Below are 10,109 nucleotides of genomic sequence, written 5' to 3'. Positions count from 1 at the left end.
GTATGTATCCTGTGCTTTGGAGGCTCCATGCCAGTCAGAGATGCAACCAGTCAGAATACTCCTGTCTATTTTATGATCTGGATTGTTATAAGTATCCAACTGAGAACATACAAATTTCTTACAGACAGCAGCAGGAATTGAACCCCAATCAGTGTGATGCTGGCATTGAAAAACTATAGTGCTAACCATTATGCTGCTATACCACCCATTGACACCATTATTCGTGAGCTATCCCCATTTTAGGTTTTCAGTTTATGTTCAGGTGAAACAGTGAGAAGATGATCCTATCACACACTCCCACCTGGTTACCGTTAAAGCTGCTTGATACTGGACATTTTCGTCATAACACCTGAAGGCTACACTGCCTGCTGCTTTGAAGTACAAATTTGCACTTGTGCACCTGAAATTACATACATGTAGTCAGGGCATGGGTATAAATACCCTACCATGGAAAACTGACAATAACATTGCATGCTTAACATTAGAATTGTGGATGATCTGTGATCTTATGCAGCAAAATATCACTCCCAAAAGGTGCTCAAGATTCAAAGTACTCTCAGATTCACAGTTCTAATCTTTATTGGATTGCAGCTGTTGAGATAACGATCCATACTTCCCATTCATATTTATTCACAAAATAGGTGTGTTAGGGCAACTGAAGACAAATGATGTGATTTGTGGCTGCAGCTGATCTATTTGCCCATCTACTCTTCTTTACAAAATCCTTTTAACATATAAATGTCTCATTACCTTTTATTCATTCATTCAAGAAATTACCGGAGTTAAGTTTAAATTTAGCTTTGAACAAATTAACTTTTAGTGATCTAAGCTTCAGTTCTCTACTGCCTACTTTTCCAAATGTCCAGGCAAATTGATTCTGACCATTTTTGGACTGAGACATTAGTAATAACATACAAACATTTGGTCATAGAGTTCTACAGCATGGAAACAGGCCATTCAGCACAAATGGTCATTGCCAACCAAGAATCCCTATCCAATCTAGTACTGTTTGCCTGCATTTGGACCATAACTTTCCAAACCTTTCCAACCCATGTACTTGACTTAGATCTTATTGTTCCTGCCTCTACTATTTCCTCTGGCATAAAATGCTGTCCTTTGTGTTAAAAAACAAGTTGACCCTCAAGTTTTTTTTAAACCTTTCTTGATGTTTCACTCCAAGAAACACACGATACTTCACAAATCAACCAACTGATTCCAATGGCATGGAAACCACGACGACTGGAGCTGATGGATTTGTTGCAGACTTCATCTGCTTTCACAGCCATTGAGTTCGAAGTAACTTCATCAGCATAAATATTTAAATATACATATATTCATATATTTATATTTGCATTTTATAAGAAGATTATACATATATATGTGTGATATATATTTCTGGTCTATTACACTGAAATCCATGTCATAAATCTTTTGGCCCTTGGGTTCACTGCCTTCAGAGAGTAACTCCAAATATTTGCTGTGATTGCATTGCAAATCATATGATAGTTTTAACTGCTTCACCTCAAGATTAATGGCTTGCTCTGAGAGGTGATTATATATTGCCCTTGAGTGAGGTAACAGTGTTGCTGTTGGCCTTTGCAACAACATCTCAATACAGCTCCTTTCTCATAATTAGACTGCTTTGCAACCAAGTGTGTTAAGGTCAACAACTTTGACAAAATTCTATAGATGTACAGTGGAGGGTATATTGACTTGCTGCATCACAGCCTGTTATGAAAAAAACAAAGCCCTCAAGCAGAAACTCCTACAAAAAGTAGTGGACATGGCCCTGCCAATCATGGTAAAGCCCTCCCCATCACTGAGCACATCTGCATGAAACACTTCTTCAGAAAAGCGCCATCCATCGTTAGAGAACCCCACCAGCCCAGGACATGCTCTCTTCTCACTGCTGCTATCAGGAAGAAGGTACACGAATCTCATACTACCAGGCTGAGGAACAGTTCCAGGCTCCTGACCAAAGGTGACGACTTCACCTGCCCCATCATTGAAATATGCCCTCAGCCAATGGACTCACCTTCAAGGGCTTTTCTTCTCATGTTCTCAATATTTATTGCTTATTTATTTATTAGTATAATTTCTTCTTTTTGCGTTTGCACAGTTTGTTGTTGTCGGCACTCTGGCGTTGGATACCAAAGGTGAGTAACCTTTCATTGATTCTGTTATGGTTACTATTCTATAGATCTATTGAGTATTCCCGCAAGAAAATTAATCTCAGGGTTGTACACGGTGATGTATTTTTACTTTGACTTTGAACTACTCTGAACTTGGCCTCTTTGGCTGTCTCTCTCTTTCACTTACTCACATCCTCACCATGACCTTTCAATGTTGTCTTTATCATGGCGTATCTGCAGAACTGTTTTTCCAATCCATATTCAGCACACCTTTTTTCACAAATAATTTGACCATTTCTTTCTCACGTGCTCATATATGAAGAGATTAGGTCATTCATATTATGTAATCATATAGATTTTGACCCTTACAGGTTGCTGCCGAGCTTCCCTACGTGTTACGCATTGACCGTAATGTGAGAGGGTATTCTGGATAGATGACTAACAAGTAAAATAAACAACAGCATATTGGTTTCTCACATCGCCGTCTCTCGTGGGCGTTAATCACGGCCACCCGGCTTCTCAGTACTACAAACATAACAACTGATGACGAGGCGACAAGTCCTCTTGCAATATTTATTGTTCAGTTCCCTTCAGCAAGAATAGTCTGTATTCAATGATGTAATGTAGCTGAGTGAAAAGAAGATGCCACGCACAAAAAAAAACAGCTGCAGAAAGCGCGGTGAGTGAAGAATCCAAGGGGAGCGAACGGGACAGTAAAATAAAACAAATAAGAGAGGAGCAGAAGCAGGATAAGACTTGTTAGTTTTTCTGGAATGTGATTCTGTTTGAAAATGGCGACGATATTTGGAAGTATAGGGCTGCATGATGAAAGGACACAGCAACTCAGTTCGTATAGTTAAAGATTTGAATATTTTGCATTGGTAAACCGCATTTCAGATGATATTTGTGTTCCAACTTTTCTGACATTGATGGGTGCTGAAAAGCTTAATTTATTTGACAGACTGCTAAGTCTAGCCATAAGCCTTCCTTATGAGGACATAGTTAAAGTCTTACGGACCACTATTCACCGAAACCTTTGAATATTGCTGGGAGGCTTGGATTTCATAAAAGGAATCAGGAGGAAGATAAATCTATTCAAGCAACAACATACACAAAATGCTGGTGGAACGCAGCAGGCCAGGCAGCATCTATAGAGAGAAGCGCTGTCGACGTTTCGGGCCGAGACCCTTCGTCAGGACTAACCGAAAGGAAAGATAGTAAGAGATTAGAAAGTACTGGGGGGAGGGGGAAATGCGAAATGATAGGAGAAGACTGGAGGGGGTGGGATGAAGCTAAGAGCTGGAAAGGTGATTGGCGAAAGTGATACAGAGCTGGAGAAGGGAAAGGATCATGGGACGGGAGGCCTCGGAAGAAAGAAGGGGGGGGGGTGGGAAGCACCAGAGGGAGATGGAAAACAGGCAAACAACTAAATATGTCAGGGATGGGGTAAGAAGGGGAGGAGGGGCATTAACAGAAGTTAGAGAAGTCAATGTTCATGCCATCAGGTTGCAGGCTACCCAGCTGGTATATAAGGTGTTGTTCCTCCAACCTGAGTTTGGATTCATTTTAACAGTAGAGGAGGCCATGGATAGACATATCAGAATGGGAATGGGATGTGGAATTAAAATGTGTGTCCACTGGGAGATCCTGCTTTCTCTGGCGGACTGAGCGTAGGTGTTCAGCGAAACGGTCTATTTCTATTTCTAAATTTATTTCACAGTTTGTGGCAGTGCTGAAGGAATTGTCTGAACATTGTGATTTTGGGCAGTCACTGGATGACACGTTATGCGGTACGTGGTCTGCGTAGGGATGCAGTTAAGAAAATTTGCTTAAGCTCTAGAACCAAAGGGGACAATTTCACTCAACTTCACTTGCCCCATCACTGTAATGTTCCTACAACCTTTGGACTCACTTTCAAGAACACTTCATCTTATATTCTTGATATTCATTCCTTATTTATTTATTAGTATTATTTCTTGCTTTTTGTATTTGCACAGTTCACTGTCTTTTGCATACTGTTTGAATGCTCAAGTTGGTGCAGTCTTTCATTGATTTTGTTACAGTTATTATTCTATGGAGATATTGAGTATACCCTCAAGACAGTGAATCTCAGGGTTCTATATGGTGACGTATATGTATTTTGATAATAAATTTACATTGAATGTCACAAAAAACAGACTAACATTACATAAGAGAATTGCTATTACTACATCCACGCAGATTACAGCTAAAATAGCACAGCTATTAAGTGCATCTTCCTAAGTTCCACTCATTTTAAGAATAAGACACTTATTGGCAATCAGTAACGTTGAGGCAAAACTGGGCGTTCAGCAAAAGAGTGTTTGAATATGGATTTAAATTGCTGAAGCTGTGGCAAAAAGGGACACATTCAAAGCTCCCGTAAAAATAAAAAGACATTGGCAACAAAAACTCTGTAATAAAGAAAAAATACTTCTGGTAAAACAGAAATAAACACATAAACACAAAAAATTCTGCAGATACTGGAAATCGAAAGCAACGTATATAGAATGCTAGAGGAACTCAGCAGGTGAGGCAGCTTCCCAGGAAATGAACAAACGGTCAATGTTTTGGGCTGAGACCCTTCTTCAGGACTGAAAACGAAGGGGGAGATGCCAGAATAAAAAGGTGGGGGGGTGGGGAGGGGGGAAGAGGAAGGAATCTCATAAGTGTAGGCCATAGGAGACAGGAGAAACGGAAGGAGGAGAGGGCCCAGGGGAGATGATAGGCAGAGAAGAGGTAAGAGGCTGTTGTGGGAAATAAAAGAAGAGGAAAGGGAGAGGGATTTTTTTTTAATCTGAAGGAGAAATCGATATACATGCCATCTGTTTGGAGGCTACCCAGATGGTTATAAGGTGTTGTACCTCCACCCTGAGGGTGGCCTGAGTGAATTAAAATGCTTGGCCACCAAGAAGTTCCACTTTTTACAGATAGAACAGAGGTCCTTGATGAAGCAGTCCCCTAATTTTCAACGAGTCTTACCAGCATAGAGGCCACAACAGGGGCACCAGATACATTAGACGCCCCCAGCAGATTCGCAGGTGAAGCGTTGCCTCACCTGGAAGAACTGTTTGGAGCCCTGAATGGAGGTAAGGAGGCAGGTGAATGGACAGGTGCAGCAATGATAAGTGCTGGGAGGTAGATTAGTGGGGAGGAATGTACAGACAATGGAATCAGGGAAGGACTGATCCCTGATCCCGGAGTTAAAGATGTGTTTGGTGGTATGATCCCTTTGGAGATTGTGGAAGTTACGGAGAATGATGTGTTTAGACGAGAAGGCTCATGGGGTGATAGGTAAGGTCAAGCGGAGCTTTATCCCATTTTAGGCAGTGGGAAAATGGGATGAGCACAGAAGCACAGATGTCCAGGAAATGGAGGAGATGCGAGTGAGGGCTGCATCAATTGTGGAGGAAGGGAAACCCTATTCTTTGAAGAGGAGGACATCTCTGATGTCCTGGAAGTGAAAGCCTCATCTTGGGAACAGATGCGACAGGGACAAAGGAACTGAGAAAATGGAAATAGTACTTTTACAGGAGACAGATTGGGATGAGGTTTAGTCAAAATAGTCGTGGGAATTGGTAGGTTTATAAAAGATGTCAATAAACAGTTTGTCTTCAGAGATGGAGACAGAGAATTTGAGATAGTGAAGGAAGTTGTCAGAATGGGACCAAGTGATTTTAAGGAAAAGGTGGAAGTGGGAGAAACTGAAGGAGAAATTGTTGATGATGAGAACCAGTTCTGTCAGACAGAGGAGGGTGGTGAAAGGAAACTGGTTGCTTCCTTTATTGAGTAAGAAGCAGAGAACTTTAAGGTTTTCTTGATTAGGAAGAGAAGTGGATAGGGAGTGGACATCCATGGTGAAAATGAGGTGGTCAGGGCCAGGGAAGTAAAACCAAGTGAGGAGATCGAGAGCATGGAAATATTGTGACGTGAGTGGAAAGGGATTGAACCTTCCTACTTTCATAGAATGGAGCTTTATTGAGAAAGAAACAGAGAGCTCTTTTGGAAAACTAAAAAGAAACATGTGAACAAGATGGAGCATACTGAGGACAGACTGAGCGACTCCCACTCTGTGGTCGAAGAAGTTTTGCATGTCTTATCTGTTTCGGTACACAAAGATGGCTATAGGGTGACCTCCACGGTTGCATGTGGCCACAGTGAGGAGACAGGCAGACTTGGGTGTTGCAATATTGCTGGTGTCAGAGAAAGTTGACAAGGAAAAGTTGCAGCAGCTCACCCCAGAAGGGGCAAGGTTGACTTTAAAGTCTTACACTGGTGAGGGGAGTATTACATGTTACAGTGGAGATTAATGAACTGAGAAAGAAACTTCCACTGTATGTTGTTGAAGGTAATTCTCCAGCACTTCAGGGATGCTTGTGGTTGGAACAGCTCAAACTTAACTGATGCAAAATGCACTTGATGGATGGGAGCACTGGTCTTCAAGATGGATAGGAGAAACATGCAGAAGTATTCAACAGAGAATGGAATCTCTACTGAGGTGGTTGTTAAGTCCAGGTTCTTAGTGGAGTGGCAGGGCTGGCTTCTGAGCCTTGGTGGTGTCATGGTTAAAAAAATTGATTGAAGGAAAAGATCAGTTAAATGATAAGGCATGAACAAACCATATAGATAGTCCAAGGAAAAGATGCCAGAAATCTAAAAGTACCCATATGCGAAGCAGAGGCCAGCATGTCTTTTGGTAAGATATGAGAGTGAAGGCATCTGGGACCCTGAAAGGTGGCGTCCATCGCTGTATCCCAGTTCTGCCAGGAGCTTAGAAAGACTATGCTTCAGATTTGGAGAGAGCAGTCCCAAGTGAAGTATTGCAGATCTATGAGAAAGAATAAAGGAAGAAGCTTTAGTAGTGGCTGTCATGTGACCAATATGTCCAAAAGGCAACAATCTGGAAGACCATTGGAAAATAAAGACATTGAAAATATTCATGGGTTGGATTGCTGTTGTGTACTTAACATGTCAGTAATATTTGAGTGTTATTGTAAATATATATTGTTTTATTAAGCATTCTTTGCTGTTCACGCCACTTATGCTATGTTCAGGTCTTGTTAAAAGTAAAAATTAGAAGCATACATGTTATTCCCGGCTCCATGATTTTGGTTTGATTAGTTTTACGTTTTGGAGCTATGAAACATAACAGTTGCCAGCAGAGATTCGGAAGTGGGCACATAATAGTATCATGCGCCCACTGATGGCAAAGACAAAGGCTTGCGTGACAGAGATGCTAGAGAAGGAAGGAATGATACTACAACTGAAAGCTATTTAGGAGAGAGTTCGGAGATGGCAAACATGTTTTTGGTGAGGGGAGAGGATCTGATTGCTATACTGAAGAGGAACCAAAATGGTTTTCTGCTGGCTCCACTAGTCACAGAGAGCTCACAGGCTTTGATGATAAAGTGAAATGAAAGTCATAAATCGGCAGATTGACATGAAGTGATATGCCTCAGCTGGGCTGTGTCTATTAGCATCACATTCCATCCAATTCAGCACCTACTTCCTAGATAACTATCAAGTCCTTTTTGAAGCAATATCAGAATGGTGTGGCCATTCACATGCTGAGTTGAGTAAAGCAGACTATGCTGCTCTTGAAAGTTTCCTTTAAGAGATTGCATTACTACTGGCAAAAAGTTGTAGTACTTTATGTGACAGTTTTATAACATAACCCAGGTAATGAAATCAAGCAATAAAGAGCTGTCAATTATCAGCCGAGGATATAGAATTTTTGCAGCTCTTTTAAGGATGCAAAGTTACAATATGTTGACTTCAATGAGTTCTTCGACATGGAGAAAAGTGTACCTGGACTAGCATGAATGATTGAAGAGATGCTTGGCGAAGGATCAGTGGCATCCAGACAGTTCAGTCAATAATTTCAATTAACTTAAGTAGACTAGATGGCTGTTCCAGTAGCCTGTGGTCTGCCCCACGTGAAGAGCTTGGGAGACATGTTGGTCTGGAGCGGAGGATCCCAGCTTGTGTTTCACAGCTTGGAAACCACTTTGTCATGAGGAGGTAACAGGAGATTAATTTAAAAAAAGGTTGATGTTTTAGAAATACTGTGAAAAGCAAATGTGGATGTGGAACCTCTGCTGTCCAGTCTCACTGCCAACAAGGATGACCTAAAGGAGAGGTCAGAGACTGGAGTGGTTTTGATTGTGGAAGAGGTGGAACTGAAAGGTCTCGAGATGGAATGTGAGAGGAAGCTTGCTGCCCCATTCACATCTGGAGCAGACTCTAACTGCCTCATCTGGTCCTAAACAAATACAAAAAAAAAAGACACGGATATGACTTCTGTCAATGAGCTGGTTAATCGCATGAAGGCAACTGGAACCTTGTCTTTGCAATTAAGACCCCCTAAAATATCGCCTCCAACCCCAGATAATTTAGGTGACTTGCTTGGCAGACAGAATCATCACATGCCAACCCTTATTCAACAAGGCCAATTGTCCCCCCCCCCATTTCTGAGGTGCCCCATACTGATAATGCAGGAACACAGCCAAGATCTATACATGGACCACCAAGAGATAAAACGACTTTTATGTCATCCCCGAGTCATCGGGACCCCCACAGAAACAGGCGGCCTCTAGACATTAACTTTCAGCACACAGGGCAGAATGAGACCCAGGGTTATATGGTATATGGACAGGAAAGGAGTGGAGGATAATGGGCTGAGTGCGGGTAGGTGGGAGTAGGTGAGATTAAGAGTTCAGCACGGACTAGGAGGGCTGAGATGGCCTGTTTCCGTGCTGTGATTGTTATATGGTTATATGGTTATGTCTGGAAATAGGGGCAGTCTTACCCTCTTTCCCTAGTTTAGAAAAATAAAAATTATTGTTGTTTGAATTTGATGAGTACACCATTGAATATTGTGTGGCGTATGGCCAAGTGGTTCAGGCGTGGGACTGGCAATCTGAAGGTCGTGAGATCGAGTCCCAGCCGAGGCAATGTGTTGTATCCTTGAGCGAGGCACTTAACCACACATTGCTCCCAGACCACCCAGCTGAAAATGGGTACCAGCAAAATGCTGGGAGTTAACCTCGTGATAGACTGGCATCCTATCCGAGAGGGAGTCTCATACTCTCAGTCGCTTCACGCCACGGAAACCGACATAAGCTCTGGCCTGATGAGCTGATAAGGCTTGGGGCAGACTTTAACTTTAACCATTGAATGTTAATAGTTCAATAGCTGCTCTGTATTTGCGAAGGGGGGGGGAACCTTTAAAATAAAGGGGGATACGTGATGTATTCATGTATATTTTGGCACTTACAGGTTGCTGCTGAGCTTCCGTGTGTGTTACGTACTGACCAAGAGGGCATTCTGGGTAGATGACATACAAGTAAAATGAACAACTGCACGCAGGTTCCTCACCGCTCCATCTCTCATGTGCATTATTCATGGCCACCTGGCTTCCCAGTATCACAAACATAACAATTTACATGAATAGAAAACATAGAAAAGCAGACTATGTGTAAGATGGTGAAAGATTGAAAGGGGTTGATATTCAGAGGGACCTGGGTGTTCCAGTATGTGAGTCACTTGTAGATAGAACAGGAAATGGAGGAAGCTGCAGGGATGGAGTACAATACAGGAAAAGATTTGGAAAAAGTTATTGAGAATGGTATATTTGAGGCTTTACTAAAATAGAGTGAACAGAGGTCAGCAAACGCAATGGTAATGGGTGAACAGGACATTGTCATACAGCCTCATCTGACCACACTTTAGAGGATTTATCATGAAAGATGCTGGCTGGACAAATCAAGAGGTAGCAGAGGTCTAAATGAGTGTTACAACAATTACAACTTATGCACAAGTATGACACTGAGTTGTCAGCAGTCTAGTTTTTGTTCAGTCTGCAGCCAGGAGAGGGAGAATGTCATGACACGGGAACTGAGTTTGTTGTAGTACCTAAAGGCACTGAGTTTGATCTTCTCAGCGATTAGTAGAGGAAAT

At 42.0% G+C, this 10,109-nt stretch overlaps 1 pseudogene; it reads left to right on the top strand.

The window, feature by feature from the left end:
* Positions 1 to 3,697: 3,697 nt before the first annotated feature.
* Positions 3,698 to 7,612, top strand: LOC132378329 (eukaryotic translation initiation factor 4E transporter-like; annotated as a pseudogene).
* The last annotated feature ends 2,497 nt before the right edge of the window (positions 7,613 to 10,109 follow it).

Source organism: Hypanus sabinus, chromosome 20 (assembly GCF_030144855.1).
Source record: "Hypanus sabinus isolate sHypSab1 chromosome 20, sHypSab1.hap1, whole genome shotgun sequence".
In the NCBI taxonomy this organism is placed as follows: domain Eukaryota; kingdom Metazoa; phylum Chordata; class Chondrichthyes; order Myliobatiformes; family Dasyatidae; genus Hypanus; species Hypanus sabinus.
The sequence above is the reverse complement of the archived record's forward strand: the minus strand, read 5'-3'. Positions and strand labels throughout refer to the sequence as shown.